Raw genomic sequence first — 27,581 nt, 5'->3', positions numbered from 1 at the left:
CTTTTGTACGACTCTCTTGAATGAGTAACAGTTCTCAATTGTGTGCCTTGGGACACCGCCGTGATATTCACAATGTGTATTCTCATCATACCACTTGGGGTATGGGGGCTTCATGGGTTCCACCGAGTATGGTGACACTACATGGGTGTCAAGAAGTTGATGGTAAAGCTCCTTGTAGGTCATGAGAATAGGGTCGAAATGTTCCCTTTCCCTCATTGGTTCTTTGGAATCTTGATTAGAAGTACCTGACGGTACAGCTGCAGTTGATTTTGGACGGAGATTGTAACACCTTTATTGACGTGTTTGATGTTGTTAATTTGTCCATCCCTTTTCCTCGTAAGAGGTTTCTTACTGGCTTCCCCATCCTTAATCTTACAATGCTTTATGGCCGACTCGACCATTTATTTGGCCATAACCAAGTCTGAAAGCTTCCTAATGTGATCACAACCAGGTGTCTGAAGTATGGAGTCTTCAGGGTTTGTACGAAAAGTTTTCAGGTTTCATTTTCATCCAAAGATGGATGAACTTGCATAGCCAAGTCCCTCTATTTTTTTGCGTATTGCCTGAAACTCTCGTTATGCTTCTTTTCCATGCTTTGTAGCATAACTCGATCTGGCCTTATGTCATTGACATGCTTGTAGTGTTCCAGAAATGACTTGGCCAGGTCCTTCCAGGTCTTGATATTTGATTGGCTTAGCTGGTTGTACCACCGGATGGCTGAGCCCAACAGACTCTCCTGGAAGCAGTGGATCAGGAGTTGGTCATTTCCTCCATATCTTGTCATCTTTCGACAGAATATGGTGATGTGAGCGGATGAACAACTGTTCCCGTCAAAGTTCTCGAATTCTGGGGACTTAAATTTAGGAGGAAGAACCAAGTTCAGGACTAGACTGAGTTCCGCGACATCGATTTCATGGTAGTCATGGTCTCCTTTGACTACCTTTATTTGGTCCTCCAATTGTTTGATTTTTTCCTCCATCTTCTTCGCTTTGTCCTCTTCGTCCAAATCTGGTACATGGTAATAACCCAGATTGTTCTTAGGGTTAAATATATTAGTTTTTATCTTTGTATTAGATGGGGTTTTTACTTTTGTAGTGGATAAGTCCCCTTGAAGTTCAGGTAAAATTCCAGGTGTGATAACCACTTGCGGGGTAGGTGGTATAATTACCCCTTCCGATGAACCTGCCCCAGGTGCACTTGCTTGATGTAGACCATACAACTTGGCAACGATCTGATCAACCAAAGATTCTTGGTTCTTCATGATTGTATTCAGAGTACTCAGACTATTCTAGTTTATCTTATCTTCAAGTTCTTTCTGTAATTTTGCCATGTTCTCATCGACTTTCTCGATTCTTGTTTCCATCTTCTTCTTTTTCAAACGGGTGTTATGCGGATGGGGTGTGTCTAATACTTGAGGTGGTGTATCCAGTATGTTCTCCTTCTGATGATACATGCATATGTTAGTTAATACGAATGTAAAGAAAAATAACAAAATACAAAATATGTCTAGATGCATAATGCATGCAATATTCGAGGCATTAATCCAAAAAATGTGTATGTTATTAGAAATAATCCTTATTGGGGACAAAAGTGTTTTATCTTTTAAGAAACAAAATATTCTGACAGCTTTTGACATGTTGACTAGTCTTCCGTCTTCGTCTGTCACCGGTTGAATAACCTGTCGAACCGCTCTGGCTTCTCTGGATGAACCGTGCAAATTTTGTATTGGCCCAAGAAGTCTTGAATGACTACATCTCTGGCATTTATCTTTTGTTGAATTTGTTCCCAACGAATACATCATTAGAGCCCTCAATTGATAGAAACTATGTGAAGTTCATTTGTATGTTACTTGAATTCGTCAGCATTTGTCTCCAATTTCTGCTATCGTTTTGCCATTAATGTCTTTGAAGGGACTCTCTAGATCAATAAATTTCATCTTGCCCCTGTAACCTCTGCCAGTCAGTTCTTCAAATATAGACTTTCATTGTGCTTGATGTAGACCCAGTTCATTCTGAGTCCTTTATAATGCAGTAGAGTGATATACTCTTCAATTGTGGGCACCACGTCATCTGGATTGAAAGTGACATATAGTCGCCTTGTAGATTGTCCTCTGTATTTTCATCTCTTGTATTACAACCCCTTTGTCCATTAATGCAGATTATTCATGTTTAACAAACACGTTTTTGGTGGATCAACACCTCGTTTTAAATGATGCGAATGATGAAAACAAAATAAAGGAGAATAAAAAATAAAAAGAGTTAGTGAGGTAAATCAAAACAATAATAAAAATGAAAAATCCTACCCCACATGATATCTACCCCACATGCTTTAACTCATACCCGGACATGATCTCTATCCCGCATGCTAATTTCAAACAAATCCTAACCGCATATTTGTCTAGTTCGCATGCTTTGAACAGAAAATAAAGCAGGAAACAAAGTAACCTACGGTTTGGAATGAGGTCTTGGGGTGGGCTCTAATTCCTTGTACTCTCCCGGTTTAGGTTCTAAAAAAAGGTACTCGAGAGGACACATTCCCTTATGTCTGTGCGGTGAATAAATTCACACGAAGACATAAGGTATATGAATCCCGAAGGCTACTTGCTAGGCCTGTGCGGTGAATAAATTCACACGAAGATGTCGTTTTTACCCCCGCTTAAATAGGGTTCGGAGCTCGGGTATAGAGCATGAGATGAAAATTTTGAAAATATGAAATCATTGAAAAAACGTCAGTACAACTATTTACTTGAAAAAAATAATCATAGATAAATAATTGAATCGAATAAATAAATTTAAATTTACTATTTTCGCATAAAAAGACAATCGAAAAATTAATTCTAGCATGTCTCACTTACCTGTCCCCAGCAGAGTCGCCAAGCTATCACGACCTTCTTTCGGTTGGGCCCCAAATTTGGGCTTCGACTGGAATTGATTGGGTTAGAGTCGCCACCGACCACTTTAAGACGAATTTAGGTGGGTCGGACACCATCTTACCTGATCTGCGTTACAACAGAAACGTGTCGAGTTCGAGAGTCAGTTACGATCAATGAAGGATTAGCACCCTTGAACCGCCCTTTCGGTACCAATTAATTTATCGGTTGTCTTTATTTGCGAAAATTTAAAAAAAAAATAAATTTAAATTTAAAAACCTTCGATTCGAATTAATTACCTTTGATTTATTGGAGTTTCTCTAAAAAATAAATCAAAAATGTTAGGGGAAAAACTACATAGATAAATAAATAAAAATGAAATAAAATGAAATAAAATAAAATAAATAAATGGTAAATCAAGAGGAAATATATATATATATACACATAAATATATATAAAAAATGACCCCAAAAAAATAAAAAAATAAAGAAAAATTAAATAAATCGAGAGATGAGAAAAAGAAAGAAAAATTCAAAGGAAAGAAAGAAATAAAAATAGAATAAATAGAAAAAATATATATATATATATATCAAAGAGAAAAAAGTAACTGCTTAGAGGACCAAATTAAGACAAATTGAAATTATTGGCTTAAATTGGTATTAAATTGAACTGCAAAAGTAAAAAACGTTAGTGGCCAAATCACAAAATATAAAAAATATAAACAGGGACAAAATTGATTAAATTGGGAATTCAGAGGCGAATTTACAAATGGTGACCAAATTGCAAAGCGATTCAAAATACCAGGGATGGCGGGAAATGATTTAAGAATCCTATATTTTCACTTTAGTCCTCGGTATATAAATACCCAAAATCACTCTTCTCCACTTCATTCTCACCATTTTCTCAGATATCACTCCCCAGAACTCTCTCAACCTTTCTCCCGGTCATCCCCTCCGATGGCAACCCAGCTGTGCCAGCCTCCACCAAAAATCGCTCCAGTCGCTACCACCGGTGGTCGGACAACCCCAAAACCTCACTGAGTACCCTCCTCATCACCCTAAGTGCAAAAACAAAGCCTAAATCGCCTAAAACTACCCCGAACGCAGTAGATCTGGCCCGAAAGGTTCGTCCTTTTTACCTTCCTTGTCGGTGACCCTTTGCTTTTCTGGTGGTTTCGTCGGTTGATGCTTCGACTTTATTTTTTTTTTGTGGGTGTTTGGTTTTGGTCTGCTGTTTTCTGTTTTCATTGGTTGACATGTTTCGATCTTGTTATTGTTTTTCTCTGTTGATGCTTGGCTCACTGTGTTTATCTGCGTTGGTATTTTGTGGTTGACACTCCGTGGTTTTTCTGTGATGGTCATTTTTCAGTGATGGTTCTTGGTGTGAACTGTTGACTGTGGGTTCGTCGTATTTTTTGGCCGATGTTCTCTCAGTGTACCGTGTCTTCCTTGTTACCGTGGCTCTGTTTGGTATTTATAGGTCTTCATCAGCCGTTGGTATGTTTCGAAATACGGGGCTCTTATGGCCGTTGAGGCCGGACACCCCGGGATGGGTCAGTCCCGGGGATCTCGACTGGCCGTTGACATTGTTGACCGTTTGGCTCCCTGACTTTGTGGCGTGATAAGGGTTGAATGAAACCCTAGTCTTTTACAACCTTGGCCGTTGATCTTTATCTTGATCCAACGACTATGAACTGTGCAGCACTGGACTTAGATGAAACCCTATCTTACCACTAGGCTGGTTCAGACCCAGTGTTTGGATCAGACTTGGACTGTTATTGGACCCTGAAAAAAGAAAAGAAAAGAACATAAAAAGAAATTAATAAATAGAAAATAAATAAATAAAAATAATATAAATTATATAATATATGTATTCAAAATATTTTTAAACTATATTATATTTTTAAAAAAGTTTTTAAAACTATATATTATAGTTTTCAAAAATGTTTTAAAATATTATATAAGTTTTCAAAAATATTTTTAAAACTATATTTTATATAATTTTTCAAAAATGTTTTAAAACTATATATTATATAATTTTCCAAAATCTTTTTAAAACTATATATTATAAAATTTTTTAAAAATGTTTTTAAACTATATATTATATAATTTTTCAAAATTGTTTTAAAACTATACTATATAAGTTTTCAAAATGTTTTAAAAAACTATACTATATAAGTTTTCAAAATGTTTTAAAAACTATATAATATATAATGTTTTCAAAATGTTTTCAAAATATATTATATTTTTTAAATATTTTCAAAACTATATATATAAATTTTCGAAATTGTTTTCTGAAAATTATATATTATATTTTGTCAAAAACATTTTCACAAACTATATTACTATATACACATATGTATAAAATAAAAAATATATAAAAACAAAATAACTCCGGACGTAAATGAGTGTCTACAAACAATTAAACACCATCTTGATTAGTCGTAACAATTATAAATTCAATCATAGGAAAAAGATTAATGAAAACAACGACCAAAAGATCGGAAATGTGCCATAAAAACATAAGAAAACGAGCCATAAAGACATAAGAAAACGTGTTATAAAGAAAAATATTAAAAATTAAAAAACAAGAAAAAAAATAAAAATACACGATAATAAAGTAAAAAAAAAAATAACGAATATCAATTATCGGTGATCAATACCAAAACTGATATCGTTATTGATCATAAAAATGAAGAAATAATACTAAAAAAACAGAAAGGAAAAATTAGGACAAAACCTAATATACTTTAAAGTTTACCCAAAAATTTAAAACTTATGTTTGGTCTTAATTTGGAATTTCTAGAAGACAGAAACGTGCATAGAGATGCAAAGAAGATTTTATTTCTTTTTATTAATAATAGAAAAGTCATTTAATTAGTAGTATTTATTAATCAGGAGGGGTTATAACTGTAATTTCATTTAAAACGGATGAGATTTAAAAGCTTCGAGGACTTGGTTCGGACACAGTCAAACCAGATTATCCAGTTTTACCATCCAAAAAAAAGGTACGGTTTCCCCCCTCATCTTTTACGGTTTTTAATTGGCTGATGCAACGATCCCTGTCCCGTGATCTTCTTAACTGCTTAATTTCCCCGTTGGGTTCATCGGAAACCCTAAAGAATCGGCAAAAAAGGGGTCTTTTTTCTTGGGGTTCTAATACTTTTCTTTCGAAATTCCGGGAACCCCTATATTTCTTCTTGTTTTCTCCCGTTGATTCAAAATTCGTGAGTTTGACGGGAGATCTGATGTGGGTATTACGTGGAATTTGAAACCCTTTTTTAATTTTGGATATATTGAAATTGATTTCCAATGGAAAATTTGTTGGCAGCAATATTACATTTAGATTCTGTTGTTTGCTGTGAATAGAAGCTTTAGCATTTAACTTTTAGATGGAAATTCTTTCTATGATCATGTAGATGCTTTATTGAACAATTTTGTGAAAATTCTTTCCATGATTTTGCTTTCGAAATTGATCTTTGTTTGAGTCTTCTTGCGTGCGAGTTCTAGTGATTATGTTGTCCATGCTCGTTCCTTGATGGCAAATTGTTTGTTGGTTGACTTGTTTGTCTGATAATAAGGGTTTCAAATAGCGGTCTACGACCGCGATTACACCCGCAATAGTGCCCGCTATGGCGGCAATCGCAGTAAACACAAAATGACCTAAAAGGCGACCGCGATTTGAAACCCTTCATAATACCTCGCCTTTGGACACATAGACTGTGCGATCGTTCGAAGGAAGCGCGGTTGTCTTGAATCACCTAAAAGGCGACCGCGATTTGAAACCCTTCATAATACCTCGCCTTTGGACACATAGACTGTGCGATCGTTCGAAGGAAGCGCGGTTGTCTTGAATCAGCTCATATGAAATTTTATCTCGAAAATGTAGAATGATTATGTGAAGATTGTTCTAATTGTTTGGTTTGTAAATACATTCTAGATCGGAAGGAAATGCAGATATTCTTTTTCGGTATATATGCCTGACCTAACTCCTAATTTAGTGCTTTTGATGTTACATTGGGCTATATATGAAATGTTTCATTTGGGGATGTGATTGAATGGCCAAGGTGACGCTTCAAATCTCAGGAATCTGTTTTAATGATGGATGTTCATCTCCGCTGTATATGCTATCCTGTGTTCTTTTACTTGTGGATTCGTCCTTCTTTTATCAAAATCGGGTTTAAGTTTGCGTTTCCAAATGCAGGAGAAAAATTGACATTATATGGATAGTAAAGTTCCGCATCAAAAGGTTACTCAGGAGATAGCTCGCGAGTTGCTTATTGCAATATCTTATGCTGTACCTGATACTGATCCGAATTCAGATCGTTCATCAAAGATCGTAGATGGTGCAAATGGGGCTGTGGCTGCAAATGTTGATGAAGTTGAAAAATATAGGTCTGAACTGATTTCTATATCCAATGCACAGTCACCTGATGCTCAAGTGCCTCCAGTTGTGCTTGAGAACCATGTAGGTTAGTGGAAACATATTTGTAATGGGAGACTTTATTACATACAGTGGATTTCTATCCAATGCACAGTCACCTGATGCTCAAGTGCCTCCAGTTGTGCTTGAGAACCATGTAGGTTAGTGGAAACATATTTGTAATGGGAGACTTTATTACATACAGTGGCTGTTGATGTTTCCTAGAAGTTCCTGTTGTAGTGTTGTCTGATTTTACAGATAATGTTGTTCTGTTTTGTGCGTGATTCTCTCCATACGAATGTAATTAAGGAAATGTACTTTTGTAGACATTATGTTGCGTTAAAAACTCGGAATTCTGGATATGATATCTGTCTCGTCCACCGTATGTTTGCATCGGTATCCTCTGGTTTTGTTTATTTTATTATCTGTAACCAAATTTCTTTATGCCCTAATCTATGTTTTTCCTCAGTGTCAACTTCTTTCTTTGGATGTCCTGCAATGGAATTGTTGAAAACGCAGGAATAGGATCGTGTCGTCAGGCGGTCATTGGAACGACCTACAGTGATTGAATATTAGAAATCCCAAGAATTTTCCAGCTCCACTTGCAATGTTTAGCATAAGGTATGTAAGAGTAGGGTTGCACATAATTCGGATTTCAATCCGATCCGGATCGGTTTTTATCCGATCCGGTTTTTTCCCATAGAAAAAAAACCGGTTTATAAAATAACCGGTTCGGTTTCTAACCGGTTTGGAGGGCCGGATATCCTAACCGGTGTAACCGGTTTCGGTTTTAAAAAAACCGGTTTTTTAAAAAACGGTTATATAAAAAAACCGATTTAATATTCCAGATTGCTCATAGGGAACCGATTCCCCAAGGGGTACCGATTCCTCACTGAATGGTTTGGCTCCGAGATTTCCAGAATGCTCGGAGGGAACCGATTCCCCCATAGGGGTACCGATTCCCCCCTATTCAACGGTCGAAATATTTGAATTTTACACTTAGGGAACCGATTCCCTATGAGAGGGTACCGATTCCCCCACGCTCTAAGCATTTTTATTAAATGTTTTCACACTTAAACGCTATATTATCTTCATTAATTATCACTAACGTTCAGAGTGATTCAAGGTGTATTTAAGCAAGCGTAGAAGTCATTGATCAAAGACAAGACACATCAAGCACTAGAATCAAGAGATAATCAAAGAGAAAGCATCAAACCTCAAGTTCGATAAATTCAAATACTTAATTGAAATACTTAATTAACTCAACATAATTGAAATACTTAAATACTTCCAAGTTTGATAAATTCAATACTTAAAAACTCCAAGTTCGATAAATTCAAATACTTAAAAACTTCAGTTCGATAATTGAAACAAAGTTACGATATTGAAATAAAGTTATAAAATAAACTACATTGCCATCTCTTCTTCATCATCTTCTTCTTCGTTTGGAGGAGATATTCCAAGTTCGACTTCTTCAATGTGTAAGTTTGCTTCCAAATCGGCATCAATTGCATCTTCTAGGGTGGTGATATGTTGCTTACGAGCCGCTCCATCCAAATAATCCTTTAAACAATGCATACTTCCACCGACTCGGGACTTAGTTGATCTCCGTTGCGATATAACCCTGCCACTAACAAAAAAGCGGATTCCGAAGCTACCGTAGAAGCTTGGACGGTTAGTAAATCACGGGCCATGGCGGCTAGAATCGGAAATTGTGCTTCCTTTTCTTTCCACCAAGCCAAAATATCCAAACTTTCAAACTCTTCAATGTCATTTTGATAGAAAATCGCATGACATATAATTTCCCAACTCGCTACTTGGGGTGGTAGTACGTGATCGTTTGGATTGGGAATTTACAAGAGTGTTAAAAGATTCAAATTTATGTTACTTGGAGTCTACTAGATGATTCCGCATTCATTCTCATTTGATCGTGTATTACACTACTTGATCCGTATTTATTTAAATAAATTGCAAACATGTCTCGAAAACATTTGTTAAAATAATTATTTGGTTTTGGACAAAGTTGGGTTCATCATCGGTTAGATTAAAAGCAAACGCAATTTGTTCAATTAGTGTTTCAACCCCACCAACATTTAACGTTGGGTTTAAAGCGGCGGCACAAGTAAAAATGGGGGGAATCTCCTTAAATATTTTAAAAGTTTTTCCTTCATTGCAAAGCCAATTTCTTGAAAACTTCGGTTTCAAATTCAAAGTCATTTAGTCGGGGTAGCCAACAAAAATATTTGATTAAGAACCAACGGGCTAGTAGGGTAATAACACGGATAAAAAAGTTGTTGCATTTTTAAAACCTCAAGCAAATCGGTTATTTTGGCTATAGTTTCCCAACTCGAATCCGGATAAATGTCTGGGACATGACCCCTCTCGAAAAGCCGATCGTGAAATGTTGCAATGTTTCCCTTTGCCTTAAGGCAGTATGCATCATCCAAGTTGAGTTCCAACGAGTTGGACAATCCAAATTAGGACCCAAAGCTTTTTATTAACAGACTTACAAAATCGTTTATAATCATTTAGTCTTTTGTTGTTGTTAAAGAATCGATTTTATCATTGTTTTAAATTCTAATCTAATTGGCTCAATAACCTCCAAACCGGCTTGCACGGATAAATTAATTATGTGTGCAACGCAACGGTATGAAAAAACGCACCGTCTAAAATCGTGAAAGTAATATTTTCAATCTTGGAATCGCGTTTGTATTATTCGATGCATTATCAAAAGATATAGAAAAACTTTATTTTCTAATTTATAAAGACAAATTACCCGTTTTAAAGTGTAAATAAATTAGCACCGGTATGCTCACCGAATAATTCAAACGCGATTGTTCTTCATCATTTGCCAATTATCTTGATCTAACCAATGTGACGTAACGGCTAAAAAAGAATTTCCGGTATTATGAGGGGAACTCCAAACGTCACATGTAAGCGACCATAACGGTGTTCTTGGAATCCTAAATCATTTTTCCCTCGCCGTACGCCACATTTTTATAGCATCTCTTCTAAGGGTAGTACGACTTACTTGAGTATAACGTGGTTGCTTAGTTGTTGAATTGTTGTCGTGAAATCTTCATCATCAAAGTGGTCGAACGGCAATGCTTTTGTAATCACGAACTTTGTAAACGCTTCTCGTAATTTTTCGTTGTCGTAAACAAAAACACCACCTTGCGGTGTAAGATTCGATTGACTAGGATCCGATCTTGAGCGAAGTGCCTTGCATGATTTGTCAAATGGTTCTTCAACGTTGTGTTTCCTTCCGATGCAAGAAACTTTAGACAAAGTTTACAACGCGCCCTCCTCGAGCCATTTGACATCTCACATAAATCGTAGTGATCCCAAATATCTTTGTTTCGAGTGTGTTCGATCACTCTCACGACTTCAAGGTTTCCCCCGACGGAAGATTCAGCACTCATGATGAAAAAAAATTACAAAACTAAGATTTGAGAGATGTTTAAGTGTTGTGTAATAAGATTTGAGAAAGTTGTAATCAACCAAATACATCCCCAACCTATTTATACATGTTTAGGGTGGTAAAATGGTAATTTTTTAAAGAAAAAAACGGTCAAAAACGGTCACAAACGGCTATATTAACGGCTAGTTTTTTAAACCCAGACCGGTTTTTTTTCCGGATAAAAACCGGTTTTTTTAACCGTTTTTTTCAAACCGGTTTTTTATCCGGTAAAAAAACCGGTCTAGGTTTTTTTTCTCCAAACCGGTTAAATAACCGGTTTAAAAATCCGATCCGGTTAAAAAAAACCGGTTTTTCCCAAAACCGGTTTCGGATATTTTTTTCGGATATTCGGATATTCGGATTTTTTGTGCACCCCTATGTAAGAGCAACCTCCACATGTTTAGCAGAGGACTGTAGGGATTCATTAACAAATTAATAATTGATTATAATTGTTATACTTTCAGACATGGTGTCTGGAAACCTTTCCGTCCAACAGATTCTCTGATTAGCCTACTTTGAGAAAAAATAAAATTAAATAACCGAATCAAATAAAGGAAAATGATGAAATAAGAAATTGTTTACTCGTATGTAGTCATGGAATCAAATGAACATAGTCGTTAGGTTTGTTTCTACAATAAATAAGAGATTCTCACCGAAGAATTATTGGAAAGTTCGAATAAAGGAGCGTTCATAGTTAATGTGAAATATTATGCTTTTACAATCTACAACACCCAAATTGATTCATGTATATAAACACCTTTCTCACTTAGTATCCTACTAATGTGGGATATAAACTTTTTATTTTTCATACAACACAATTTACAAGTGGCTTACTTTGAGTATCAATTTCTCATCCATCAACTTAATCATTTTGATTATGTGGTATAATGTTGTAAAGGTCTCAAGAAGTATAAGATAAAATCATAATTTTATGATTAAAATCTCCACCTTCACCTATTGAAAATATGCCTCAGAGTTTATATAATATTCAATTTTTCAACACCTACATTCCCATAAACATAGATTTTTGGGCAACTATAGTGTATAAAAAAGACTTCTGACAAACAAGTCCTCTGATAGGTTCACGTAATGCACCAGAACAAATTCGAAATCTGATTATGATCTATGAAACCTGTCGACCTACAAATAATCATGTTGACCTACGATTGAGACACGCACTACAGACTACTATAAATACGTCAATTAAGACGGGAAGCAGGAATGGACCGCCCATAATCAATCGACCCTCTTATTTCTTTTTGGGAATAGTCCTCCTTCAAACATCAACTAACACTCGTTCTTTTAATAACTGTAATTCTTTAAACAATTTTAAAAAAATAAACTACCAATAACCTACGAGTGATACTTGTTGTAATCAACCCGAATTAAAATAACGCCCCCTCCCCACCCTAATTTCAAAACATTTTTAGATTATTACCCATATTTTAATTATTTAATCTTTACGAAAATTATATACTAGGATAAAACATATTTATATATAAAATGTCACCAATATCAAAACCCTATCTCCCTTAATTTTATGTATTTCTCTCTCTTAGTTTCATCTCCAGCGGGCTAAGATCGATTCAAGGCTTCTCCGGGGTTTTATATTTCTTTCATTAGGTCTTGTAATAGTGTTGCCGATTGTCCAGCTAGATGGATTATTAAATCTTTGAATTCTTTGTTTTTTATTTGGTTTGTCTTGGAATCATCTCTTTGTTTTTGATTAATCTAGTTTGAGCATATTTTTTCCTTCGTAGGTCCAACACCTTGATATTACTTAGGAAAGATTTTTAATGAGACATGTTAATTTTAAAAAATAAAATAAAATAATGTATATTGTACAATTTCCTAAAATCAATGCAAGAAATGAAAGACAATCATATATATATATATATATATATATATTATATTTCACTACAAAATTTACTTTGGGAAGTCTTTATCATGTACTTCTGTTTATTCCATGAGAAATAAACGTTGTAAACGAGGAACATGGAATCGTATTATCTAAAGATGCTAATAAAATATTACGGTAAAGTACATAAATGGTATTCCGACTATAGGATGTTTTATTGAGTCATATGATTATTAAAAGTTTTAAAATGGTTACTCAACTATAGGACGTTATTTAGTTTGAGTCCTCTAACTATTAAAAATTATAAAATGGTCACTCGACTATTTATATGTTACAAACTTGTCATTTTCCGTTAAAAAAATTGTGCATGTCTGAGCTGAAAGTTAACATGCTGACTGAGAAGTGATAAAATCTGATCTTAGAACCGTTTTGAGTTGTATTTTGTGGATCAATTCTTCATTTATATTATGTCGTCGAGCCAGTGCTTAAAACATTATATCGTTGAGCCAGTGTTTGAAAGTAACAACGGTGCCAGTAGACATCACTAAAATATAATTTTATCCATATCCCAATCAACAGTTTAACATCCAGCTCAGAAGATCGTCAATTTTCTAACATAAAAGAACAAGTTTGAAACATATGAATAGTTAGATGACCATTTTGTAATTTTTAATAGTCGGGGGACTCAACAAAACAATCTTCGAAGGACCATTTTATAACTTTTGATAGTCAGAGACCATTTGTATACTTTACCCAAAATATTAATATATCAATAAATTTAAACCCATTAAATTGACTCAAGAATTATAGAGATTGCTATTTTTCCTAGACAATTCAATATATATATATATATATCAATAATTTAAAGATTAAATTATTAAAATATTAAATAAATAAATATTATTTAATTCATCGTCCACTGTTTCTTATGGAAAGAAAGTTGTTCAACCAAGAACGAGGACTAGATTAAGAAATCAGATATTCAAAATATTCAAAAATAAAGAAAATATTTTTAAACCTAAAATAAAACATTAGCTATGTAACAGTACCTGAGTTTACTTGCCATGCTTCAATAGGTAAATGGACATTGGGAGGCATATTGAGTGGCAAATTGAAGAAAGGCAACCTATCCGGTCCTGGACCGGCAAACATGTTATTTCCACCGTCATCGTCGTTGCCGGCTTGAATCTCATCCTCTTCTAAGGGAAGTTTCTCATAAGCCACATTCGTAAAAGATGATGCTATGAGAATAACAGGTCCAGCCGCCATCAGTTCCCCAACCACACTTCCCCCAACAACCTGCCCTTGTCCTCCAGCCAAAAAGATCGTCAAAGTGGTGGCGCCCGGAGGAGCGGGCGGCGGTAAAAAGGAACCCGAAAGCGATAATATCTTGAATCTTCCATGAAGGTTTAAAACAGCTCAGGTTGTCTAATGCTGACGTTCGTCCCCGTACCACTCCCACTCAATACACATATCCCTCTTTGCCTCCTCCGGGCGTAGCTCGCGACGCAGTCGAAAACATCGCAGCCGTTCGAAACTTCGAGAATGTGAGTTCGGAGCGTGTTGGCACTCTCCCTAGCGACGATAATCTGTGGCTTCGGCTTGTTCTTCGAACCTTGTGGACGACCCCTCGGCCTACGGGCTAAAACAAGTTCACCCGAGTGGACACCGTTGATAAAGTCCTGAACTTAGTCTGAACCGACACCGCGGTTGTTTGAAACGTCGTGGCCTTCGTGTTGGTGGTGGTGGTGAAGGTCGCGGGCCTTTGAAGGTGTTGAACGTAGCGAGAAGCAGTGGCTAAATCGAGACCGGCCATGGGAGCATCAAAGGTAAACAATAGTGGAAAAAATGGATTAAAAACGGTTTCAGAAAGATAATAATAATAATGAGAGAAAGGGTTTTATTTTTTAGAAAGAAGAACACCGAAGAAATTATAAACAAAGAAGAAGAGGAGATCAACTGCTCTTCACGGAAATATGAAAAAGGACGAAGAGGGGACAAAATCCCGAAAAATCGCAATCATTTCTCATCCCAAAGGTTTAAATAATATATATATTAAGCGATAGGTTTAAATAATCATTTGTTATAGTTCGTTGATGATATAATCGTATATATTTATATTTATATTTTGTTTGAAATTTTTTAAATAATTTTTTAATATTTCACTTGTATGATTATTATATAATCTTAATTGATTAATTTTTTGTATTAATAATTATAGGAAATATCATAATGATGTGTTTAATTTACGTTTATAATTATAAACATTCATTGTAATTTTATTTTATTTTTTTTATAATTTTCTTAATCGATTGACAACACATATTCTATAGATACAACTATTTGAATATAAATCTTTTTAAAAAATAATATTTTTTATCACCGAGCCAATTAACATGTCAAAATCAAGGTGTTTTCTCTTTTAGTTATACTCAGATTTAGGATCATTATATAAATAAAAAGATATAATTAAAATTAACAGTAAGATATAAAAAATATTCTCTAAAAAATAATGAATTAATTTTAATTATTCAAAAATTCTAAATTTATGTAAAATTAAAAAAAAAGTATTTAGGAGGATCCTAGCACCCCCCTCTCTCTGTACAAAGACAATTAGTGGGAGGAACAGGGAAAAGAGGGCAATGGTGGCGCGGCGCGTGGGTCTAATTCTTGTCGTCTCCTCCTCACTTCGGCCCCACTTTGGACGGCAACCCTTAGCCGTCGCGCTGCCCCTTTGCTTTGGCTCGACTTTGAGCAATTTGGAATTATAAATGCTTTATCTATTACTGTCTATCTCAGTTGCCTGCATTATTGTTCGTCCCTAATCCTCTTTATAAACTAAAGGGATAATGGCAAAATAACCCCTGTTTTTAGCAAGTCTTTCAATGTGATACTTTCATTTTAAAAAGTCAATTTCGGTAACTAAAATCTCATTTCAGTTTATCATTGTAGTACCTTGATTGAAAACAGTGTGTTGATTATTATCTCAAGTTACTCTAAAGTTCATTCCCACGGGTGAAGTTCAGGTTTTTCGTTAGATTTATTGATTTAGGAACGAGTTTAAAAAATAACAGGTTAATACGAGGTTAAAACCTGTAGAAATTGATTGTAACTGAAAAATTCACTAAGAGTCTAACTTTTTAGGGTAAATTGGTTCACATTTTATGTTGAAACCAAAAATATTAGATTTTTCATAATAATTCATGTAAATTGCATAACTATTCCGGTTGAATCTAAAAAATTACCGTCAAGATATTTTTAATTTTAATCAAAATTATTATCAATTATATAAAATTTTAAATAAATATATAACATTTTAAATTAAATACCAGTGAACATTATTGATCGTAATCGAAATTATCGTACTTTCAAATTCCGTGTGTGGATCTTAAAGGAAAACTAACATAATTTATTCTAAATGTTTTTATTTAATATAAATTTGATTTTAATAAACTTTGTGAACGATGTATTAGACTTCTATGCGATAGCGTTGGGTTAGTTGATCGAAGTCTCTTAATGAGTCCTCATAAGTTATTTTATTTTTTCTAGAGAAAAGATGGGTGTCATCGACGGATGTGTCGTGTAATCTTTTTACCCTTAATAGTGTTACTCAACAGGATGACACGAGACTTTCATATTTTTCACAAAGGTATGAGAAAGGACTCTCGAGTTCGTATTATCGATTAGTTTAGGACAACGAGATATTAAAATTTTAAATAAAGAAATTTTAATAATTAGAAAGAATATTATTTTTTTTTTATAAAAGTTTTAAATTTGAGTAATTATATTTGTAGATTGATTATATGTGTTTTTATTTAGTGGCAGATATAAAAGGAACATAGGTTGGGCATATATCACTCTGAAATCTGAATTTTTTTATATTAGTTGTTTATTTTATTGATAATGCTTATTTTGAAATTTCATTTGTTTCTACTCCATATGAAAAATTTATGTTATTAATATATATGTGTCCACCCTAAAAATATTTATAGATTCACATACTGTTAAAAAAATCTTATAATCATCACAGACTATTAAAAAAAAGCCTTTTAAATAAGATTATTCGTTCAAATAAAAACATAATTTTTACGAAATGCATTCACAATAAATCTTTATAATATTTAATTTGAATTAAAATATTAATAAATTAAATACAAATAATTATAAAAAATCTAGCTATCTTAAATGATATAACTTTGTCTTGCATATTTATAATATATTTTTCCGTTTAATGTTTTCGAAATGACCCAATTATATTATATTTCAAGATAAATGTGTATTCTTTTAGGGGTTGTTCAAATAACGGTACGTAATATGTACTCAATTTTTTTTCAAAAAAATTTATTTAAATAGTGAAAGGTATTATTGAAAAACATTAAACTTTATTCCTTATTTGATAATTTTAACACACTAAACCCTTAGTGGGAACCTTCTAATAATATTCTTGCCCAATTGGATTTTCATTTTTGTTGATTATTGCATTAATTTTCTTATTTTTTTAATAGTATAAGTCATTACAATATAATATTTATTCATAACTTGTTAAATTTATTGACAACGATACAATATACAACCTCACAAATATAATTGCGTAAACCCATAAATTTTTAAAAGAATAATCTTTACTTTTATCACTAAGGTCACGTAGGAATAAGGTTGAATTTTTAAATAATTTAATGTGATTAAAAATAATATCTGTTTTTTTAATCACTTATAATAAATATATACTTTATAAATATAACTATTCAAAAGAAAATGTTGAATTATGTTTCGATATAACAAATTTAAAGGCAAAATATTTTTGGACTTGAATTGAATTTATTCAAAATTTTAAAAAGGTTTAAAAAATAATTCAAAGTCCATTTAATTTGAAATTGAACACAAAAATGTTTTGATGAACAGTAATGAATAGTATCGATACACTGCTACAGTGTACCGATATACTCACTGTTCACTGCTACAGTGATAAACAGTACCGATGCTGAAAAACATCGAATGTAAAAGGTGTATCGATACATTGCTACAGTGTACCGATACATTCACTGTTCACACAGCCCAACGGTCATAAAATTTGAATTTAATGAAGGGGTACCGATACACCCTGTGATGGGCAGCCTATTTGAGCAGAAAAATAATCCCCAAACGACTCCAAAACATCCCCAACGACTATATACGACTTCAAACTCATTTCAAGCTATAAATACAAGCTGATGACACTTGGAAAAAAAAGAACAACTATCCAAGCAATCAAACACAAGAGAAGAGTTTTCATTCTTATTTCATCTTTCTCTCGTAAATATTTTGTTCTTGTGAGCTTAACCTTGTAAACACCTACCTTAGAGAGGTTTTCTTGTTTACGTTTCTTATCCTTTGTAAAGGGGAAAGGTTCTAGCTAAGCCCGTGTAAAAGCTAGGGAAATGTTCTAGTTTAACCCGTGAAAAATTAGGGAGTTGTAAAGGTTATCTCTTTGTCCTTGAAAAAGAAAGAACAAATTAGTGAATTTGTTGGAAAATCCTTGGTGAGGAGCTAAGGTAGTGGTTGTAGACTTGGTTGAGAATTCGAACCACTATAAATCACTGTACAATTCTTTATCTTTCAATCTCCTTACTCCCTAATCACAAAAACCGTTCCGACCCCTCTTGGCGAACCGTTCCGGTTGTCGATTCGAGCTTCCGAAAATCCCAACAATTGGCATCAGAGCCTAACTCGTTAGAAGGCTTAACATCCTTGAGATGATCCTCGAAGAAGCTCTACCAATTCCCGACGCAACCGACAAAAAGATGGCTTCAACCTCCAGTGCTTACTACATTGATGAATATCCTATTATGGATTCACAACCGGTCAATAAGCCACCATTCTTCAATGGAGAAAATTATGCACATTGGAAGAATAAGATGATGTACTTTATTCGAGCCAATGATCTAGGAGCTTGGAACTCAATCATGAACGGTTACTTCTCTCTACCCGGTAAGTACGTCGATTGGAGTAAAGAAGAGCAGAAAAAGTTCCAGTTTAATTCTAAGGCTATATATATTTTCTTATGTGCTTTTTGCCCAAATGAATATGGAAGAATCTCATCTTGTTCCAGTTCCAAAGAGATTTGGGATAAGCTCCAAGTCACTCATGAAGGAACCGACGAAGTGAGAGAATCAAAGAAAAGTCTTTTCAACCATAGCTACGGGAACTTCAAGATGAAACCCGAAGAAGACATCAAAGCTATGACGGATAGATTTTTTCGTGATTGCCAACAGTCTCAAGGGATTTAGAGAAGGAGAAGCTTGTAAGGAAGATGATCTACTCTCTTCCAAGTTCATGACAATTGAAGAAGACCGCCATTATCGAAGCTAGAGACCTAAAGTCTCTCACTCTCGACGAGCTAATTGGTTCCCTTCTCGCTCATGAGATGATGTTGAAGGAGAATGAAAAGGGTTAAAAGAAGAAAAACAAGAAGAAGAAAGAGGTAGGGATTGCCTTTAAATCCATCAATGAAAGCTATCAAGATTCAAGTGATGAGGTGGATGAAGACGATGATGAACAAGAAGAAGAGATGGTCAAGCTCTTGAAGGAACTCAAGAGATTCATGATTTCCAAGGAAGTGAAACATGAATCAACTAAGAAGAAGAGTCCCCCGGTGTGCTTCAATTGTCAAAGAAAGGGGCATGTCAAGTATGAATGTCATCTTCTAAAGAAAAAGAGGAAGAAGACATTTGTTGCATCTTGGAGCGACGAAGATGATTCCAATGATGAAGATGAAGTAGTCAACTTATGTCTCATGGTCACTCAAGAAGAATTCGAGGTATCTTCTAACTCAAATAAATTTAATTCATTTACTTTTGATGAGTTACAAGATGCTTATAATAGGTTGTATTTGGGATTTGAGACCATGAATTCCAAATATACAAAATTAATTTCAAAACTCAAAATTGAAAATAAATCGATTTTGAAAGCTAGAGTTGATTTTGAAAATCAAAATGAAATTTTGAAAAATGATTTAGAGCTTTCAAAAATCAAAATAAATGATTTAGAAAAGAAAAGTTTTGAGTTAGGATTTAAGCTTGAAATCTTAACAAAAGAAAAAGAATTAATTTCTAAAAATAACCTATTATGTTTAAAAATGGCAAAATGCTCACATTGCCATTATCATGGTGTTTGAAAACATTTTGACGTTTCGATATAACAAATTAAGGTAAATAAATTTTAAGATTTTACAAAATATTTTCTAAGTTTATTCGATATAATTATTCGAATATCAAAATATTACTCCAAGTCTTTCAAAGTTCAAGTTTAATCCTTACTAATGTGTAAAATTATGTTTTGTACTTAAAATATTTTTTAAACAATTTTCACAAAGTATTTCGAACAAAAAACGAGCCAAAAATCAATTTTCAGGTAAGTGTACCGATGCATGAATCAATGCACCTTTGTTTTAATTGAATATCGAATGGCTTTTGTGTACTGATGCACAAGCCATGCATCGATGCACCTAGGCTTTTTCAAAACATCGAAGCATATTTATGCATCGATGCACTATCAGTTTACCGATGCACTAAGGGTCCAAAGGTTGAAATACTTGAATTTTACACATAGTGTACCGATGCACTAGCCTTATGCATCGATGCACCAGACTCTCCCACTGATTTTATTAATTATTTTCACACAATAACGGCTCCATTAACTCCACTAATCATCCCCAATGTTCAAAACCAATTGAATGAGTATTTAAACAAGCTTAGAAGCCATTGATCAATAACAAGAAATAACAATCAACAAGAATCAAGAGAGAATCAAAGAGAAAGCATCAAACCTCAAGTTTGAGCATTTTCAAGCCTATTTCATTCAATATTTATTTTTGCTTTCAAGAACACTTATTGTGCTCAATTGTATTATTTTTGAGTGTTCTTTCTTTATTCTAGAATTGTGCAAACACATTTGCCTTGTGAGTTTTTTCATTAAGTTTGCGAATTTGTGATCTTCTCTTTGAGAAAGAGTGTTCTCAAGAATTGGGGTATATTCTTGAGGGAGTTGTAAGGTTATCTTTTTGGCCTCAAAAGAAAGAACAAATTAGTGAATTTGTTGGAAAATCCTTAGTTTGGATAGCTAAGGTAGTGGACGTAGACTTTGGTTGAGAAAGTCGAACCACTCTAAATCGCTGTGCAAATTACTTTCAATTTTCTACAAAAGCTTCCACCAAATTTTTAATTACCAATTCACCCCCTCTTGGCCGATTCCATCGATCGATTAACTCAACAATTGGTATCAGAGCCTCACTCATTTGAAGGTTTAATTGCCTCTTGAGTCAATTCGGGAAGAGTTACATCGATAATCAAGTCATCAATGGCCTCCACTTCAAACTCCGACTTCGGTCTTGATTCATTGCCCGTTAACAAGCCTCCTTTCTTCAATGGAGCTAATTATGCTTATTGGAAGAATAGAACGATATATTTCATTCAAACAAGTGACATGGGAGCATGGAATATTATAGAAGACGGATACTTCAAACCTTCCACTCATCCAAGATTGTGGAGTGAAGGAGAAACAAGAATGTTCCAGCTCAACTCCAAAGCCATCCATATTATCTTTTGTGCTCTTGGACCGAATGAATACGGGAGAGTTTCATCTTTTACAACCGCCAAGGAAATATGGGACAAACTACAAGTCACTCATGAAGGCACCGATGAGGTAAAAGAATCTAAAATTAGTCTTCTAACTCATAGCTATGAAAATTTCAGGATGAAACCGGATGAAGACATCAAAGCTATGACAGATAGATTTTCCACGATTGTCAATGGTCTTAAATCATATGGAGAAATCATTCCAAATGAAAAACTTGTGAGGAAGTTGGTTTACTCACTTCCAAAATCTTGGCAATCAAAGAAGACGACTATCATCGAGGCTAAGAACTTAAAGTCCTTAACCCTTGAAGAGTTAATCGATTCACTCCTCACTCATGAAATGATGCTTCAAGATGAGGTAGACCTCGATAAGACTGATGAGATACCAAAGGAGAAGAAGAATAACGTTGGAGTTGCTCTCAAATCCAAAAAAGATGAGAGTGATTCAGATGAAGATGACGATGACGAGGAAATGACATTATTTGGCAAACGGTTCAGAAAATTAAAGAGGCCCAACCGAGGAAGAAAATTCAAACGAAATGAAGGCTTCAAAACTGAACCAAAGGAGAAGGACCCGATCATTTTCTAGGAATGCAAAAAGCCGGGGCATGTCAAATACGATTGCCCTCAATTAAAGAAAAATGGTCAATCCAAGAAGAAGCACAAGGCTCATGTGGCTACATGGAGCGATAAAGAAGGTTCCGATGAAGAGGAACAATAAGTAGCAAACTTGTGCTTGATGGCATTAGGGGAAGATTCTCAGGTAACCTCTAGCTCATTTAATTTTGAAGATTATTCATTTGATGAGCTATTAGAGGAATATAATGGGTTGGCTTCGGATTATGAGAAATTATTTTTAAAATATAAAAATGATATTTTGAAATTGAAAAATGAAAATAATCTTATATCCAAGACCAACAATGATCTTGAAAGTAAAATAAAAAATTTGCAAATCAAACTAGAAGAGTTTGAAAAGAAAAATTTTGATTTGCAAAATTTAATTTCAAAGGTCAATGATGATCATCAAAAGAAAATTTATGATCTTAAAGCTTCTTTTGATAAAGTTGGAACAAAACGTTTTGAAAATGGAGAAAATTCAAAATCCAACTTTATTAGAAAAAGTTTTAAAAACTACAATCATAGAGGTCCCCAAAGAACCTCTAATGGAAAAGTCGTTAGAAGTATATGTGTTCCTAAAGAACTCATTACTACTAAAGATAATGATATCCTACACAAATGGATACCTAAGGGGACTAGGATTTTGGAAACTAATGAATATGGACCCAAAAGAATTTGGGTACCAAAAATCAAAAATTAATCTATGTTTGTAGGAAGGAGCATTGCTACAAGGCACATGAAACAAATTCAAACTCATGATACCTTGATAGTGGATGCTCAAGACACATGACCGGAAACAAAAGCCAGTTCATAGAGCTCAACGGAAAAAATGGAGGAGATGTGACTTTTGGTGATAACTCAAAAGGTCACATTGAAGATATAAACACTATAGGTAATACCTCTTCCATACAAATTAAGAATGTTTTATATGTGAATGGATTAAAGCATAATCTATTGAGTATTAGTCAATTGTGCGATAAAGGATTCAATGTCATGTTTGATATTAATGGTTGTAAAGTCATTGACATTGCATCTAATCGGATTATGCTTATTGGTCATAGAATAGGAAACATTTACATGGTGCATTTAGATTCCATAGATATGACTAATTTATGCCTAGTTGCTAAAGATGAGCATGACAGTTGGTTATGGCATAGGTGACTAGGATATGCTAGTATGAGTATTTTGCAACGGTTAATTCAAGGAGATTTAGTTCGAGGGTTGCCTAAACTAAAATTTGATAATGATAAAATATGTGATGCTTGTGCTAAAGGAAAACAAAAGCGAATTTCTTTTAAATCCATTAGTGACGTATCCACTAGTAGGGTATTACAATTGATCCATTTAGATCTTTTTGGGCCATCTAGGACTACTAGGTTGGGTGGAAAACAATATTCATTTGTATTGGTAGATAACTATTCTAGATATACTTGGGTTCTATTCTTAAGTACTAAAGATGAAGCATTAGAAAAATTCATCACATTTTCAAAAGTAATCCAAAATGAAAAAGGTTACTCTATAACTAGCGTTAGAAGTGATCATGGAATTGAATTTGAAAACATTGGATTTACTGAATTTTGTAATTCTAACGGTATTAGCCATAATTTTTCAGCACCTAGAACCCCTCAACAAAATGGAGTTCTTGAGAGGAAAAATCAAACTTTAGAAGAAATGGCTAGAACCCTGCTTTGTGAAAATAATTTGCCAAAATATTTTTAGGTGGAAGCCACAAAAATCGCTTGTTATGTTATTAATCGAGTAATGATTAGGCCTATTTTGAAGAAAACTCCATATGAACTTTTTAAAAATAAAAAGCCTAACATTAGTTATTTTCATCCTTTTGGATGTAAATGTTTTGTTTTAAACAACGGTAAAGACAATCTTGGCAAATTTGATGCTAAAAGTGATGAAGGAATTTTTCTGAGTTATTCCTTAAATTCTAAAGCTTTTCGAGTATTTAATAAAAGAACTTTAGTTGTAGAAGAGTCTATAAATGTTATTTTCGATGATAATCCCCTTCTGAGGAAGGATTCTTGTGTGAATGATGATGTAGGCATTATAAACATAAATGAAGTTGGACATGACATTGGAGAGCCATCATCAAAAGAAGAAACGAAAGATGAGGAAACTTATGATCCCCTCGAGAATCCAACCATTGAAGAAAGGGAAGTATCTTACCCAAGAGAGTACAACTATATCAAGGATGGTGAGATTATAGGAGATCCATCCAAAGGGGTAATAACTCAATCTTCTCTTAGAAATATTTGTAATTATGTTGCATTTATCTCATGCATAGAGCCTAAAAATATTAAAGAAACATTAAATGATGAACATTGGATTATGGCTATGCAAGAAGAGTTAAATCAATTTGAGAGAAGTAGAGTATGGACATTAGTTGAAAGGCCTAGTAATAAGTCTACTGTAGGTACTAGATGGGTATTTAGGAATAAGCTTGATGAAAGTGGTAATATAGTGAGAAACAAGGCTAGACTTCTTGCTCAAGGGTATACTCAAGAAGAGGGCATAGACTATGATGAAACATATGCTCCCGTAGCTAGGATGAAAGCAATTAGAATGCTATTAGCATTTGCATGTTTCAATGAATTTAAATTATATCAAATGGATGTTAAAAGTGCATTTTAAATGGTTTTATAAAAGAAGAAGTGTATGTGGAACAACCTCCTGGTTTTGAAAATTCAAAATTTCCAAATCATGTTCTTAAATTGACAAAAGCGCTTTATGGTTTGAAACAAGCTCCTAGAGCTTAGTATGAAAGATTGTCAAACTTTTTAATTGAAAAAGGTTTTTCGAAAGGGAAGGTTGACACTACATTGTTTTTTAAAGCATAAAGGTAAAGATTTATTAGTAGTTCAAATTTATGTTGATGATATAATATTTGGTTCTACTAATGATGTTCTTTGCCAAGAATTTTCTAAGCTAATGCAGAGTGAATTCGAGATGAGCATGATGGGGGAGCTCTCATTTTTCTTGGGACTTCAAATCAAGCAAAAAAAAGATGGCATCTTCATCAATCAAGCTAAGTACGTCAAATACATGCTCAAGAAGTTTGGACTGGGAAAATGAGAAACCTCATGATACTCCAATGAGCTCATCTACAAATCTTGAAAAAGGTGAAGGAGGTAAATGTGTGGATGTTAAATTATATAGGTCAATGATTGGTTCTTTGCTTTATTTAACCGCAAGTAGACCGAACATTATGTTCAGTGTTTTCTTATGTGCTAGATTTCACTCATGTCCTAAGGAATCACATTTACTAGCTGTTAAGAGAATCTTTAGATACCTTAAGGACACTCCTAGTTTAGGACTTTGGTATCCTAGAGACTCTAGCTTTAGCTTGCATGCCTTCTCTGATACGGATTATGGAGGATGCAAATTAGATAGGAAAAACACCTCTGGTACTTGCCAATTCCTTGGAATATGCTGATTTTTTGGTTTTCAAAGAAACAAAATTGTGTTGCATTATCTACCACTGAAGCGGAATACATTTCAGCTGGTAGTTGTTGTGCATAAGTTTTATGGATGAAACAACAACTTTTTGATTATGGAATTGAAGTAGGTACCATTCCTATCAAGTGTGACAATACTAGTGCTATTTGTCTCACTAAAAATCACATCCAACACTCTAGAACTAAGCATATTGAAATTAGACATCACTTCATTAGAGACCATGTCGCTAAGGAAGATGTAGTTCTAGAATTTGTTGATACTTTGCATCAATTAGCGGATATATTTACAAAACCTTTAGACAAAGAAAGATTTTGGACACTTAGGAGAGAATTAGGTTTAACCGACCTGTCTTCACTTAGTGTTTAAAATAAGTTTAGCACTTTTAAATTAGATTTGAAAATGCTTATAATAATAATATTGTTTGATTGCATTCTTTGCTATTAGTTAGGGGGAGTTTATGATTCTTTGGCGAAAATTAATTATAGGTTCAAATAAAGTTTAAGGATAAAATTGATTGATTGAACATGATTAATTTTCAATATATGAGTTGCCAATACCCCTAGAGCTATATTATTTAGCATTTTAAAACGGATTTTTGACATTTTTGTGCATAATGCATCGATACACTATTAAGGTGCATCGATGCATCCCTTTGAATGTGCATTGATACATCATGAAGATGCACCGATGCACTCCTTGAATGTGCATCGATGCACAAGGCCATGCATCGATGCATCTGTCGGGTTTTTGGTTAAAAACCCTATTTCTTCTTCATTTTCTCAAACTCTCTTAAACTCTCTCAAACTGTCGCCGCTCCTCTCCCTCTCCTCACTCTCAAAATTGCTCCAAAACCTACGTTTTTGATCGGAAATCATTCATATTACTTCTCCAAATCCTGCTAACATCATTAAATCGTGCAAAACATCATCACATTCCACTCAATCCGAATTTTTCAAGGTATTTTTCCAAAAACCTCTATTTTATCAAATTTTGATTTTATAACTAGTTTAGATTAGTTATAGGATGAACATTATATCGGGCATTGATTATAGTATGATTCTAAACTATATTTTACAATCAATTTCGTCAAAAACAAACAATTTTTCAAAATTTTCTCTGAAATTTTGAAATAAAAAAAATTAGTTTAAAAAAATAATATTGATGTTTTTGATTTAATTGTGTTATTTTTATGAAAAATATACGTATTATGATTTTTCAAATATTATTTTCAAATAGTTTTCAAAATCTTGCCCATTAGGATTCGGTTTAGAGAATCTTGAATTATTGCGGACTCTTTTGAGCTTTGGGATTGATTATATTGCATACGTGTTTTTAAATTTGCAGGTTACCCATCCAATTCCGATTCCTAAATCATGTCCTAAATCATGTCCAACCCGAAATGCCTTAGGACTTCTTCGAGTCGTTCTAACCGACCTCCTAATCCTATTCCTCCTCACCCTCCTAATCCAAACAATCCCAATATGACCATTCTAAACTCATGTTTTAATATCTCCGGTTGTCATAGAGAAGAACTCTACCATAGATACATGGATTCCTTTCGAACATACAAAATCCGGGAAGAACATATTCCCTCTATTCAATCCATGGTAGATATTAACTTTGAATACCTTCAAACTCTCAAATCCTGGAAGTTTGATAAACCGTTTCACCTTAAACCAATTGTCTATCATTAGCTGGTCCGCATTTTCTACTCTAATGCGGTATGTATTCAAAACGAGAGTCAATGTATGACTATAAGAATCATATCCTACCTTTTAGGGCAATATATTCATATTGACTCCGACACTATAGCTAAACAGTTTGGGCTAGATGACAGTGGTTTATATAATGAGAAAGAAACTGTGGCATGTGGTTTCGACCATCCGGAGGTAGGTACTATACTCTTCGGGGGTGTTTGGATGGGGGAATGTGGGATTCCCATGGGAATGGAATCCACATTCCCCCGTTTGGTTAGCCCAGGAATTTCATTCCCAGTAATGTAAGATTACCAATAGTGGATTTTTTTGGGTATATTACCGGGAATGTCATTACCTCCCTTTTCTTAGGTATTGTTGGATTACCGGTGTTTTGGACTAAAATGTCCTTAAAAAAATTTTCTTTCAAAAATATCACTCTTCTGTCATTGAATAATAAAAATTCTACGAAGGTTAAATTACAAATTTATTCTTAAACTATTTCAGATTTACAAAAAAAGTCTATAATTAAAATTTTATATGAACTTCAGGGGTTAAAATAAAATTTTACCCTTTCATT

The 27,581-nt window shown here is 34.0% G+C and overlaps 1 pseudogene; it reads right to left on the bottom strand.

The window, feature by feature from the left end:
* Nucleotides 1–13,574: 13,574 nt before the first annotated feature.
* Nucleotides 13,575–14,425, bottom strand: LOC120191973 (annotated as a pseudogene).
* Between the last annotated feature and the right edge of the window lie 13,156 nt (nt 14,426–27,581).

Source organism: Hibiscus syriacus, unplaced genomic scaffold (assembly GCF_006381635.1).
Source record: "Hibiscus syriacus cultivar Baekdansim isolate YM2019G1 unplaced genomic scaffold, ASM638163v2 tig00116971_pilon, whole genome shotgun sequence".
Lineage (NCBI taxonomy): Eukaryota > Viridiplantae > Streptophyta > Magnoliopsida > Malvales > Malvaceae > Hibiscus > Hibiscus syriacus.
The sequence above is the reverse complement of the archived record's forward strand: the minus strand, read 5'-3'. Positions and strand labels throughout refer to the sequence as shown.